Source organism: Adiantum capillus-veneris, chromosome 1, assembly GCF_014529385.1.
Source record: "Adiantum capillus-veneris isolate H3 chromosome 1, ASM1452938v2, whole genome shotgun sequence".
NCBI classification, from domain to species: Eukaryota; Viridiplantae; Streptophyta; class Polypodiopsida; order Polypodiales; family Pteridaceae; genus Adiantum; species Adiantum capillus-veneris.
Window position 1 is genome coordinate 123002175 of NC_140931.1, and position 12544 is coordinate 123014718.

Consider the following 12544-nt stretch of genomic DNA (forward strand, 5'->3'; position numbering starts at 1 on the left):
AAATCTCTCTCTTAAAATAAAGGTTAGCCTTAATAGTAGGCAGAGATTTTTACTACTTGGCAGAGAAGAAATGATCTGTGAACACATACCTAAGATTCAAATCTCCCTCGTAAAGTAGAGATAAACCTCAACCTTCATGAGGTTAGACTTAATAGCGCAATAAAGACAAAAAAATCAAAATTCAAAACTCGGTAATATCCAGCTGTTATTCATCAGAAGTTCTGGTTCATTACCATACATAAGCCCATTTCTCATGCTCTTCAACATAATTTGGCATTGGGCATTCAAGTTTATATGCTTGGTAGTGATTGTAAAAGTTAGAAGAATGGAACCCCAAGCAGCAGGATAGGATGAGTCACTTCAGAATCGATCAGCCCTCACACATAGTCCACGACGTTAAGGACTCGAAATCCTCAGATCCAAGGAGTCTTTGATAGTGGAGCAGGTGCATGTAGCATTGCATTCGTGCACCCGGACATGCCCGAGAATGAGGATCCTTCACAACATCCTTTGGAAGTTGCTTAGGCCTTCAGCGCACGTCTCTATCCTTGATGCAGCATCTCCAGAACTTGCAACTTTGGCATGGGCTTGGAGACAGGACCCCTCTTCCTCCTCATTGGATTGCGATGTCGTCTTATCCGGATAGTAAAGGAGGCACTAGGCCTAGGAGAAAGATGCACAATGATTGGGCTAGCAGGACCAAGGGCCTACATCCTCATTACTGCCATGCCCATTGCCATGATGTGGGTTTCATTGCAATGATACGGATGGGGATTGCCACAGACCTTGCAGACATTGTTAATGCTGATTCACCTGATTGAAGATAGCTATTGGAGGGGAAGGTACAGATGCCTACTCATGAGGATTGGCAGAGTTTCTTTGCCTGTGAAGGTAACACTTTGTCTGAACCCGCCCTATGTTGCTCATGAGAGTTGACGGGGTTGAGGTTTCTCTCCCTAATGGTAGCACATTGATAGCACCCCGGGCCTATGTGTTGTTCACGGTGACTCCTAGCTGTGACCACTTTGATACCATGATATGCGCATCAAATATCACCACTCTTGCTTGGAAGCCTATTCTGAGAAGTCGGCTCTGTAGGCAAGGGAGGTTGTGTTGACCCGTACTTCCATACTGCAGATATAGTGAGCTAGCAATTGTATGACATGGGAGGGTCTACCTTTGTCTAGTTATATGGGGATCCTACGTTCTATGACCTATCTGGAAACATCCGAAGCATCTACCTTTTTGTTTAAGAGTTTCCCTTTGTTTAGAGTGAGTTAGTTGAGTACGATGAGGACTTTGACCCCGTTGCTATCTAGGAGTGAATTTGTTTTGAGTTGATTGGCCAGTGGAAGGCTCTTTGGGTTTTTGCATTCAAAAGTAGGTTTGCCTTTCTTCATCATATAACCAACAGCCCCATGGTCCATGCATGGTGGGAACCTGCTTTGAGAGTGGGTACTCCTGTAGTGGTGAAGGTAAGCCAAAAGTGTAACCCTCACGCTGATCTTATAAAGTTGGGTTCTTGAAGAAACATATCCTAGTATCTCTGATTATAGTCTTCCAATGTGTTGGTAGAGACCATCTTAAGTTGCCCCAGATTGCAATTAGTTGTACTTCAAAGAAAGATGTAAGATAATTTCGGGCAAAGATCATCTTGAACCCTTGCCATGTGCTCCGAGCATGAGGTTTGGTTGATATTGCACTCCACGATTGCATAACATTGTCCTTGAGAAAGGCTGCAGCACGAGATCTTGATCTTAGGTGTAGTTGCCACAGGGGCACGTGCTGCTGCACAAACTAAAGGGCTACCATCTTTCTGTCTCAGAAGTTGAAGAATTTCACTGTAGGACCACCATCCTTGAAAGCCTTAGAAGGAGGTGGCAGTTTCTAATAATGTGGGAGTTATCCATAATAATTTTTTCCAGAATGGGTACTCTAGCTGTGATGCTTCCACGAGTGAAGGTGCAACTGTAGGTCTTGCTACCATATGTGGAAACCACATCCAAGTGGAGTAGAGAAGGATTCACCCAAGTTCTGAGTAGAAACTCTAGAACTATTAGGTAGATTTGGTGGTGGGACCAGTAGAATAACTTGAGGATTCACATAACTCAAGTACTCTTGAAGACACTGCAACTGCAGTAAACTACCTTGTGGTTGCTTGGAAAGAAAATTGTGTAATTTGTTGACGAGAAACTTCAAATATCTTTCAAACTCCATAACTAATCCTGTTGCACATCTGTAGAAGAAAAAGGACCCGTTTGCTTGGTGAAAAAGCAAACTGCTGAGCTTTGATACCACAGTGATTAAGTCTACACCACGTGCCAATGGGAAAATCACTTGAAACAAAATTTAGACAACTCGAAATTCACACTCAGTCACTAGAGACGACACTACAGAGGCGTAATTCTCCTTCAGAGAGTGTCCCATTAGGCAGCCCTTGCGGTATTTAACTATCGCGGGCACAATGATCACACATCATATGATTTACAACTGAGGCCTTGCCTTTCAATTTATAGGCACCTAACTGAAAAGGAACTGAAAAATCATCTCCTACTTACATCTGTATCTAAAAGAACTCTAATAGAACTGTTGATAAACATATATATACCTAGATGAATCCAAGATAAGCCCAGACTCACCCTTAAAGGAAAGTGCAAGGTATAGACCCATGTTAGTCGCCCACAAGACTATATAACCATCAGCTCCATCATGCAAAGTATTGACTAACTACCACAACAGCCCTACTAATGTCGTCAATCCCAATAGTGGGTGTAGAACTAGATTCTTACATATGCTCCCAAACACAACACACACCACATGCGCACACACATGAGCATACATCATGTTGCTAAATGGACTTTTTTCTTTTTTTTCCGAGAAAAAGATCCTTCTATTAGTTAATGAAAACTGCCCATAGGGCTACAACCACCTCTGCAAGAGAGGGCTACAACAAACATGATGGGGAGACTCTCCCAATGAAAAAACAGCATATATACAATGAGGCTAAATCAAGAGATGGGAGGAAGGAAGAGCCACACAGGTGGACGGTAGTGCCATCTGAGCACACCCTGGACTATGGTGTAGAAAGGCCCAGGGCGCCAAAGTCAAAGGAAAGCCTCGTGGCGCTCCCGCATGCAGTCGGGCGGAGCTGCCCTGTAGTTCCTCAAGCTGTCCTCTGAGAGTATGGATCAGCTCTAGCCAAAAGTCACAACAGTCTCTGTTGGTGGCACAGGGCGAGCCTCAAAGATGCGGAAACAACGGGCCCGCCAGATGAACCAAAGTGTCAGGCCACTAATGAGCTCCCAACACTCCTCTCTCTCATTGCACCACTCCTTTGGAGTAAGTTCTGTAGCAGGCTGGAGTGTAGGTCGCCCCTCCTACATCACTATCATCCTGCTAGTGGAAGATAGCTCAAACTGAAGTGCCGGGCCCGTGAGGGTGGACCAAGCCACTGCCCCCCAAGTGTACTGTCGAGCCGTGGAGAGAGCAGGCATCAGCCGAAGAACTCGTAGCCATACCTGCTGGGCCGAGGGACAGTCCCAAAGACAGTGACGCTAACTCTCCACCAAATGGTCACAAGCTGCACATGCGGCCGAGAGACCACTATGCACTAGCCAACTCCCTACTGTTGTAGCTCTGTGTGCGACCAGCCACTGGAACAAGGTGACTCGCCTCGACTGTCTGGAGTCCCACAACCTCTCCCAAAAGGCTGCCAAGAACTCGCCTGTGAGACCCTCCTCTTGCCAATGGCGTGCTGCAGCGGGGCGGGCCTCTCTCTGTGCTGCTAGTATATGACGTCCCAGTCGAACAGTGTACTGAAAGAACGGGACTCATGGGTGGTCTGCAAAAGAGAAGGGGTCCCTCCATAGCCACTCACCAGGATCCCATTGTACTCGTGCCAGTGGACAACACTCCCAAGCCCACAGCCTCCAGTGTCCAGTCTCAAGAGCTGCTGGGTCAGGGTCTATGACGCAAGTCCTCCCACAGATGCCCACTACTCGGATCCTCTGAAAACAGCACTCTGCTACCTGCGGGGCCTCTACTGCAACTCGTTGTAGTCGTCCCCCACCCTGAAGCTCGAAGAACAGGGCTGGGACAATCTCTGAGCAGGCCCTGACTGAGATAAGAACCTCCCGTCGTGTGAAGGCTCCCATCCACCATGGTGCTACTGGCTCGAGAGGCATGAGCCACTCAGCTGGAACTGACTCTGAGATGTCCTGACACATGCTCTGCACCCCTCTCATGCCCTGTAGCTGGAGCCCTTGCACCTCCTCTGACAAACCTGTGAACTCTAGCCAGTCACCTAGAGAGCGCGCTGGACCTGCTGCCATGGGACCCCAGGAAACATGAGGCCGACTACCAACCAAGTGGCCTCTCTGAGTGCTAACCATGGGGTTCCAGACAAGGGGCTGCCGTAGGCACTCCTCCGTGCACGTCGACTGTCTTTGCTCCTGGCCACGCCGTAAGAGCTCCCAAGATCGAAGCAAACTCACAGCGAAGCAGTCCTCCAGTCTCCTGCTCAAACCAACTCTGCGCATCTCTGTAAAGATCCATCTGGTCGAAGGTTGCCAAGGGCCTCCTGACTGAGGCACCCTGGCACGAAGCTACTGTAGCAAGAACTCCTTCCAGGGCTCCTCACCTGGAAGAAGTCCTCTGACGATGAACTTCCCAAGAAGGGCTCTGCTCTGCTCTGCTGTGCTGGATCAATGATCCCAAGCCCTCCCTGAGAACAAGGAAGCGTGATGACCTGCCAAGCCACCTTGGCTCGGGCTATCTGAGTGTCATGTCCTGACCAAAGGAAGTTCCTGATCAGCCTCTCTACCTGGCTGATACAAGAACTCGAGAAGATCCAGCAGGAAGTGATGTACCACATAGTTGCCAACAACACCTGGTTGGCAACTAGTACTCTGCCAGCCAGAGAAAGTCGTGTTGAGCTCCAATGTAACAACTTTCTCTTGATAGACAGGAAAAGGGGAGCAATCTGCTACTCGGGAGACAAGTTCAAACCAACCTGACAACCCAAGTACCGAACTGCAGTCCCTGGGGAAATCCACCTAAAACCCTCTCCTGGCATCCAATCTGGCACAGGAGCACTACCAACCGAGAAAGCCACTGTCTTTCTCCAGTTGATCAGTGCGCCCGATGCACAACAGAAGGTCTCCAAAGCCTGCTCACATTTGTGAAGGTTGGCCTCCTAGCCATCCAAGTACAAGGCTGAGTCATCGGCAAACTCAGCGTCCAGTAGCTCATCTCCCCGAATAGGGAGTGCTAAGCCCCGTAGACCAATCTACTGTGACACCAAAAACCTGCTCATCGCCTCCGCATAGAACAGAAAGAGGAAGGGGGCAAGAGGACAGCCCTGTCTGGCCGAGCATGTAAGCATGAAGCGATCACCTCTACCTCCTGCCAAAAGTACTTGACTATGAGCCTGTCTGTACAAGGCTGACGCCCCTCTGATCCAAGCATCTGAGAAGCCCATCCTGCGTAGAGTGCCCTCTAGAAAGTCCCAGTCAACTCTGTCGTATGCCTTCTCAAAATTGAGAAGAAGAATCACAAGGTCCTCACCACGGAGCCGTGCCAGGGCAGAAGCCTCCCAAAAAGTAAAGATGTTGTCAAGGATACTGCGTTCCTTGACAAAACCTGTCTGGGTCCCATGTATAAGGCTCTCTAAAAGTGGTTGAATCCTCAAGCTCATAGCCTTGGCAAGAATTTTGTAGGCTGAGTTGAGGATGGTGATGGGGCGCCACTGTCGAATCTCATCCAAGGAGCCACCCTCCTTGGGAATGAGGTAGATCAGGCCCTCATTCATGCTGGCAGGCATCACTCCTGTGTGCAAAATGTACTGAAAAGCACTACAGAGATTTGGGCCAAGCAGGTCCCAGTACTCCAAGAAAAAGCTGGGAGTCAACCCATCTCACCTGGACAGCTACCACAGGGGAGAGCCCTAAGAGCCGTGTGCAGCTCCTCAAGCTGAAGTGGCATCTCTAGCTTCTAACGCATCTCCTCAATCACAAGACAAGGCATCTGTGCCCAAACCTGCTCCCTGCATGCATCCTGCCGCTCTGACTGGGGCTCTGCAGACAGTAACTCACGGTAGAAGTCAGTAGCAACTACACGCATATCCTCAGGCTCACAAGCAACTGACCCGTCGGGCCTCCTCAACTGACTGACCTTGGCATGCGAGTGCCGAGGTCCCATTGTCTCAAAGAAAGCACCAGTCACTCTGTCGCCCACCTGAGTCCACTGAGATGCCTGTCGGTGGAAAGCAAACTCATGTCGCCTCTCCTCTGTGCTAGCAAGCTCCTGTCGAGCCTGCTGTAACTGCTCCTCCAACCAAGGACTGTCTGGATGCTTCTCCTGCATCCTCTGTAATGAAGCAATGCCCCGTTTGAGACACTCCTCCGCCTCTCTCGCTGCAGCCCGGCGAGCCACAGACTCCTGAAGAAAAAAATGGCTAATCTGAGCTAGGCCTGAGGCCACTCTGTCAGCAGGAGAAGCCTGCCTGTCCATGCTCTCTGTCCAGAGAGCCTCTACCCTCTCTCTGAGTGCTAAGTCCAACAAGACCCTCTCTGGGATGCGACGCATCGTGCTCCCACTCCTCTGCCTGTCTGCCATTGTGAGCATCACTGGTGCATGGTCCGAGAAGGAGGTCCCTGCCAGGATGCCCACTGACCCTCCCAAGTCACTGAAGTGGTCACTAGTGTAGAAGCGATCTATCCGCGATAGATTCACTCCTCCCACTCTGCGGTCCGATCGAGAGAAGGCAAGACTGTCTGGTGGCCTCACAAAACCAGAGTGCTGCCATGTATCCGAGACCCTCAGAGTCATACAAAACCTCTCCCAAGCTGCCAACTCGACTCCATGCATAGTAGCATGGCTGCCACCAATCCTATCAGAAGGGTCCTCCAACATGTTGAAGTCCCATCCTATGCACCAATGATCTGCCTGCGGCAGAGACTCAACAATCTGTGACCAAAACTCTACACGAGCACTCGCCACATTGGGCACATAGATGTTCAGGAAACCCACTAGGCCACCTTGAACCTGCATAGTAATCCACTAAGCCCTGCCTGGCACAATAATCCCTCTGCCCACAATGGCCTGCTGCAATGAGTCCGCAATAGTCATACATACCCCACCCTGGATGCCTCCACGTCCAAAAGCAGCTGAGCAAAAAGTATCATATCGTCCACACAAAAGCTGACCACATCGCCGAATGCGGCTCTCACACAGATGGTGCTCCTGAAGCATAAGGAGATCAATCTCTCCTCCCACAAGGCAACGCTGAAGCTCCTGACGCAATCGGCCCCGCTGACGCTGAAACTCGGGCCCACCTAGTCCCTGCACGTTCCATGAGACGATCCTCATGGGGAGTGAGAGAGAACAGATGATGCCGCAGCAGCTAGACGGGCTATCTTCGAGGCTGGCTTGGATGGGGAGTAATCCGCATCCGAGCGTCCTCTAGATAGGCGTGACTGCAATGAGTGCCTAGCCCAAGCCCAAACAGCGAGCCGTGCGTAAAGCAACCTCCTCTGTCCAGGAGTCCTCATGAATGTATACATAACATGGCAAACACTGTGTATCAGCAAAGAAGTAAACCACAATGTGCCTACATCCTGTTGAGTCTGGGGGTGTCACCGCAAACTTGGACAATGGCCACAAAGTCTGTAGCATGTCTGTAACTCCTAGTTCTCCCATGTGGTGAGAGAACTCTAGGACCTGTGTATGCAACCATCCCAACACTCAGTCGAGAGTCCACTCTGTCTGGGCCTTGCCGCAAAGGGGGAAGGAGAAACCAACAGCGGAGTCCAAGGCCTCTATTCCCCCAGCGGCAAGGAACAGAGCATGGACCCTGAAGCAGGTTGCCTCATGGTCTGCTGAGAGATCGCCGAGAAAACGAGTGAAGCCGTAGTCGAAGAAGTCCCAACGACGCCGGATGTCAATGCTCGTCAGACCACGAGGGATAGCTGCAAGGGAAGATGTCTATACCTGCAGAGGGGGCCGCAAGAAAGGCTGACCCTCTCTCACTAGGCGACTCGTGGCAAAGGCGCTACCAAGAGATCTCCTAGCCGCCGGAGAAGGCCCTGCCCCCTGGGTCGACTGTGGAACTGGAGTAGGAGGGGGGGGAGAAGGAGCTGGGGGAAGCGGTGGAGAAGAGGGGCGGGAGGGGGCAACAGAGGTAGAGGGGCGAGGTGAAGAGGCTGCGGGAAAGGCTGACCCTCTCTCGCTAGGCGACTCGTGGCAAAGGCGCTGCCAAGAGATCTCCTAGCCGTCGGAGAAGGCCCTGCCCCCTGGGTCGACTGTGGAACTGGAGTAGGAGGGGGGAGAGAAGGAGCTGGGGGAAGCGGTGGAGAAGAGGGGCGCGAGGGGGCGACAGAGGTAGAGGGGCGAGGTGAAGAGGAGGCGGGAGCAGAAGGCGGGGGGAGGATGAGGAAGAGGAGGGGAACTCTGGGGGGGGGGGGGGGGGGGGGGGGGGAGAGGCTGTCGAGGGTGAAGCTGGGGTGGGGGCTCGAGCAAGGACCTCCTCCTGCTCAAGAGGACCAAAGCGGTTCCCCATGGGAACCCACTGCTGCTGAGTAGCGCCGAAGGGCCACTTTAAGTACCAGGCTAACGCTGTGGCCCCTGTCGTCGTCTACCACGGGCCTACTGCCATCCCTCCTCCGCTGGAGCCCCAGGCTCGGAGGGTGGCTCTGCATGTGTGCGCTGTCTCTACCTATGGCTGCGGGCCAGCCCTGGCAGGCTGGGGCTGAGGCTGTGGTGTAGGCCGAGGCCTCCTCCGTGGATAGGCCTTCGCTAGATGGCCCATCTGTCGACAAATGAAGCACTGGTTCGCGAGGCCCGAATACTCCACTCTGTCTAAACCAACCCGCGGTCCCCACTCACCCGAGGCAAAAGAATAACCTTCGAGAGCGTGTGAGTGTCTCTGACCAAAACTCGAACTGAGGGAATGCCAGCCGCCTTGGCAGCTACTAATGCTGTCGTACGAGGTGTCTCCAGGACAGTCCCAATGGCTAAGCCGATCCTGGATAGAAGTGGTAAGTACTCCCTCCGCAAACCCGGAAAGCAGACCGAGATGGGAATGTCTACCTCCTCTACTAGAACATCCGAAGCAGGGTCGAAACCATGTCTCCACTGTCGAAAGTGGGCACGTGCTGCTCGGATGGTCAGTGGACTCATGGCGATGACCTTGGACGCCATCTCGGAGGTCTCAAACTCGATCTGGTAGTAGCCTCGTCCGAGTATCTGCACGTCCAGGATCTTGCCCACCTCTGCGAGAAGGCGGGCCTGGAGAAGGTCACGCAGCTCTTCTCTGCTAGGTCAGGTGCGAGAATCTTGCAGATGACAGAAGTCGCCTGCAATCGTTCTACCTCTGCGGCAAGGCTCGCTTGCTCTGTCGGCGAGAGAGCAAGTCGGATGGTGGGCTCAGCGGGGTCGGGCGAGGGGGCTTCGGGCGAGTCCCTTTGGGACGGAGCCAGAGCCTCCATCTGTGTCTACTGCTGTGGCGAAACGAACGAGCGGTGGAGAAGGTCTGCAGACGAGCGCCGAGCACTTGCCCAAAAGGACAAAAGCTACACAAGCCAATATGCAGGAAAAAAAGGGGGGGGGGGGGGGGGGGGGGGGGGGGGGTGGAGCAGCTGGAAACTGTGTGGGAGCGCAAGCGGGAGGGGGGGGGGGGGGGGGGGGGGGGGGGGGGGGGGGGGGGGGAGAGTATGGCAACGCGCAGGCAGGCAGCAAGCGGTCCCGCGAGGCAATACCAAGAGGGGGGCAAGCATAGGAGCGGCGGGAATGGGGGGGGCAAGCGCGCTGGGGTAGGCGGGAGTGGAGGCAGCGTAGGGGCAGCCGGGGGGGGTCAGCGATGGCACAGTGAGGGGGGGGGGGGGGCAGCAGCAGTAGCGAGTGCGTTATCTCCATTACATGTGGACTTTTTTCTTATTTTTTGAGTAATTTCAATTTAATAAAAATAGGATATTTGAATGTGTGCCCTTGAAATGGTAAGTTAAGAACTCTAGATCTACTAGAGCTGATAAAAGCCATCACGAACGGACATCTCTAATGTGTCATATGATGGGTGTCATTAAGCATCGTGAAGAAGTTTAGTACGTTCGGTGGGAGAGACCGAGTAACGAATAGCATCACGGGATGGGTGACGGGAGCATTAGATAGGGGATATTCCGTTGGTCTGAGGAGGAAATCCGAAATGGGTAAAGGATTACCCATAAAGATGCAAGCACATGAATGAAAATGGGTTCTGCGAGCCTGCTTCGGTCTTGGGAGCAGCTGAGGAGTGGCCTGGAGTAACACCAGCCCACTTGCACGGAGGAGCGCTTGAGACAGCCCCTTGTTTGGAGCCCCATGATTAGCACTCAGAGAGACCACCTGGCTGGTGGTAGGCCTCATGTTTCTTGGGGTCCCATGGCAAAGGGCCCAGCCCATACTCTCGGTGATCGGCTTCAGATATCAGATTTGCCCGAGGAGGCATAAATATCCAGCTACGAGGCATGAGAGGGGTGCAGAGCATGTGCCAGGACATTACAGAGGATTTACCATCTGATTGGCTCACCCCTCTAGAGACAGTAGCTCCCAGATGGATGGGGACGTTCACACAATTGGAGATCCTCAACGCAGTTCGTGCTTGCTCGGAGTCTGTACCCCCCATGTTCTTTGAGATTCAGGGAGAGGGTGTCACCAGGAGGTGTATTTTTCCTGTTGCCTTCAATAAATAAGTACTATATATTTTTATTTATTTTTATTTTTACTTGTTTCCCCGGGACCCTTGAAAAGGTGCAAGTGGACATTGCATGGCCAGTGTGAAACAGCTGCGGCCGAATAGGTTTCTCACATCAGGAGTCTGGGTCGGTCGCGGTCTCGAACTGGTCACGCCAATTAGCACTGAATTCTGATAAGTATGGAAGCCTGTGCCTACCAAACGAAGTCTCGGCCACTCGGAAAGTCACTTACAACTTTATAAGTTAGTGGGAACTAGAGAATTAACTCAAAGGGGCAAACTGGACACTTGGCAGGAGGAGAGCTGCCTACAGGACACCTCAGGTAGAGGAGGCGCCCAAGAGAGAGAGGGGGCTGATTTTTTACTCACAAGTGACCTACAGTGTGTGTGTGAGTAGTGGGTGCAGGTCTACAGCTTTAATGGAAAGCTTGCCTTCTCCTCTGTCTCATGTAGCGCGATGACTTGCTCTCGTGCATCTCTCTCTCCCCTTTGGCACATATGGTAATGCCCCACTAGTTGGGCTACTCAGATGAACATGTACAGTTCTAGGGTTTATGCGCGTTTGCCAAGGCAAGAGCCTTCTGAACAGGAACCGGATTAGCTAATTGCTAATCCCCCACAGGTACGCACAGTTCCACCGCGAAAGATAGCGAGTTCAGAGAGTTTTCTCACGTGTTAACTCATCCAATTCACAGGAGAACTGTCCCATTGCGTGCGGGAGCCCTTGGGACACGCATAGGCGTGTTCGCTCCGCTAAAAACGATCCGAAACAGCGAATTACAGCCTGATGTGTTTTTCTGCAGCTTTAGGGTTTCGCACCTAAACTACAAGGGAACCCCGGGGGAGCCTCGTGAGAGCCTTGGGATGTGTGTACAGGCTTTTGGGCACCCGGCAGTGAAAAACAGGGAATTACAGCCCGCTGAATTTCTGGGACAGCTCACCAGAAAGCTTCCAGATAGTGAGGGAATCCGTCCTAGACAGGTGCTTTTGACCTACAGGGGTTTTTGCGCCGTTATGCTGCCAAAATCAGGTCGAAAACCTGCGTTTTCAGCCCTCGCCAGGTTTGGACAGCTTTGTGAAAGCTTGTGCTAAGTGGTCGGATCGTCTACCTTAATTTGAATAAAGAAATACCGAAAGGGCCGCCAGTCTTTGGGGCCTACAGGGTGTTGGTCTCGTGTGCGCAGTGACATTCTAGTCGCTGGACGCAACTGTGTTCTCTTCCCTTCTCAGTGCTCTGTGTAAAGTTAACAAGTAATTGAAATAGTAGCGCCATCTACGTTGTACAGGCCGGTTCCAGAGGGTCGCCGACACAGAGTCTCAGTAGAGGCTCCACAGGTTGCAATGTGCTGTTTTTAGAGGATACGAGTAGTGGGCATCTGTAGGAGGACTTGTGTCGTAGATCCTAACTCAGTAGATCTTGAGACAGGCCGCTCACGGCTTTGGGCTTGGGAGAGCTGCCCTCTGGCAGGAGTGCAGTGGGACCCTGGAGAGTGGTTTTGGAGAGACCCCTTCTCTTCGGTCAATCACCCTGGGATCCCCTTCTTTAAGTACACAGTTCAACTGGAGCGCCACATACTGGCGGCACGAAGAGAGGCTCGTCCTGTTACAGCACTTCATTGGCAGGAGGAGGGTCTCACAGCTAAGTTCTTGTCAAGTTTTTGAGAGCGGTTGTGGGACTCCATACACCCGAGGCGAGTCACTTTGTTCTAGTGGCTAGTTGCACACAGAGCTACAGCTACATAGTGGCTTTTCGGCAGCCTGTGTAGCTTGTGACCATCCTTTAGAGCGTTAGCGTCACGGGTGGGACTGCCCCATGGC

At 52.2% G+C, this 12544-nt stretch overlaps 1 protein-coding gene across 1 annotated transcript in view; it reads right to left on the bottom strand.

Annotated features, from left to right (window-relative positions):
• LOC147465474 (NADH-ubiquinone oxidoreductase) overlaps positions 1-12544 on the bottom strand; it is a 35308-nt gene that overhangs the window by 515 nt on the left and 22249 nt on the right. The window lies entirely within an intron of this gene.